The sequence below is a fragment of the Equus asinus genome, chromosome 28 (genome assembly GCF_041296235.1).
Source record: "Equus asinus isolate D_3611 breed Donkey chromosome 28, EquAss-T2T_v2, whole genome shotgun sequence".
In the NCBI taxonomy this organism is placed as follows: domain Eukaryota; kingdom Metazoa; phylum Chordata; class Mammalia; order Perissodactyla; family Equidae; genus Equus; species Equus asinus.
Window position 1 is genome coordinate 28,362,407 of NC_091817.1, and position 1,772 is coordinate 28,364,178.

Sequence of the window (1,772 nt, forward strand, 5' to 3'; positions counted from 1 at the left end):
CCTAAGTGACATGCCCACCTCTGCAGTTGCGTGTAGTTTCATCACTCAAACTAGAAGACTGAGAGTGAGTAACTCCCACAAGTAGGCGTGGCTACTGGACAGGCGTAAATACAGGACATCAGCTAAAGCCAATAACCAGGAAATTTGAGCTTAAAACATTCCCCTTAGATGATCATCACATTCTCCTTTCAAAGCAAAGGTAAAATTTTGGGGAGGCTAGACACTGAGTCATGTGATACGGCTAAAAAATATTCCTGGAGCAGTCAGAATTCTTTTGGTTTCACCTGGCTATGCCACTTTGAGAGATTAAATGTCCAGTTTCCCCTAGATTATGTGGCACTGCTTTCCTCAACCAAAAAATGCAAGTAATATTTTCTTCCCCGTGTATCTATAAAACATATTGTGATGCTCCAAGGAAACATATTTATATTAATGTAAATGACAAAGGTTTCCACACAACGGTGATATCCTCATTATAGTGAAGGCAAATGCATCTTTTTGTATTCATTTTGTTCACTTTTAAATATATTTTTTTTAGAACAACTCAGTCCCTGGCAAGTACTAAGGAAACCTGTTTCTAGTTTATTTCCTGGTCTATCTGCCCCAGGATTTTGTTCCTCAACTTTAGTCCAAACCTCCCACTCACTAGCTATAAGAGTGAAGTCAATGCATTTCAAAACATTTAAAAATTCTTTATATCAGTGTGCACAATCAGCAAGCCATCTGTAATTGCCAAACAAACCCCACAGCATAAGTGTATGTATGTATAGATACATATTTATTGGCAGAATCTATTCTAATCTCCTCTATATATGAATGTGTAGGACCGCTCCAAGTTATGTGAGGCCACTTGTGTGCCACAAATGGGTATGGCAATGATGTGAGGAGAACAATTGGGGCATGAGAGAGACTCATTAGATATTATAAAGAAGTACAGTGTTCATGGAAGAATATTGACTGGGAGCCAAGAAACCAAACCTTGTTCTATGTAGCAACACTCTTAAAGACAAATCACTTAATATCTCAGGCCTCAATTTATCTGATCTGCAACATAGAAGTATTTATACCTGGGTTCTTTCTTATCTCTATTGGCTTTAGCATTTTCTCCATGTCATAGGGATATCGTGGCATGTGCCTTTATTTAAATTCTTTATTTCTTAAAATTTTGTCTTTTAATTTTCCCTACTCCTTCCTGACGTCAGATTTGAAAACTTGTTCTCCATTCTTTCCAGATATTAGGGCTGAAATCTTATGTTATGAAACAATTTTGGCATGACAACATTTATCATGTTAAGAAGAGAGAAATTTTGAAATATTGGCCCAGTGCAAAAGACAGTAAATGTTCTCTCACCATAAGACGAGCATTATTGGTTTTCACGGGATAAGGTAAAATTATATTGTTAGGGAGGAAACAATATTTCTCTTATAGACCGATCAGAGAGATATTGAATGGAAAATTATTCTCAGATTGGCAGAGCAATGAAGGAGTATCCATCCTCATTGCATATCCTCGTTGTGGGGAATTTATAAACAGCCTTGAGACGATGATCAGAATTTCTCAGTAAATACTGCTTTATCCACAATACAGTCCAGTGGCTATTTGTCTTTCTCCATGTGTGTCAGAAGCTGTTTAAAGATGTGGGCAATATCAAGCCCTATTGCTCATGTGATGGGCATTGGCTACGCCCTCATGAAAACTATTGGGTCACCAGAGTATCTTCAATAGACAAAAGATCTGGCGGGACAAAAAATAAGGCTCATTTCCTGATGCT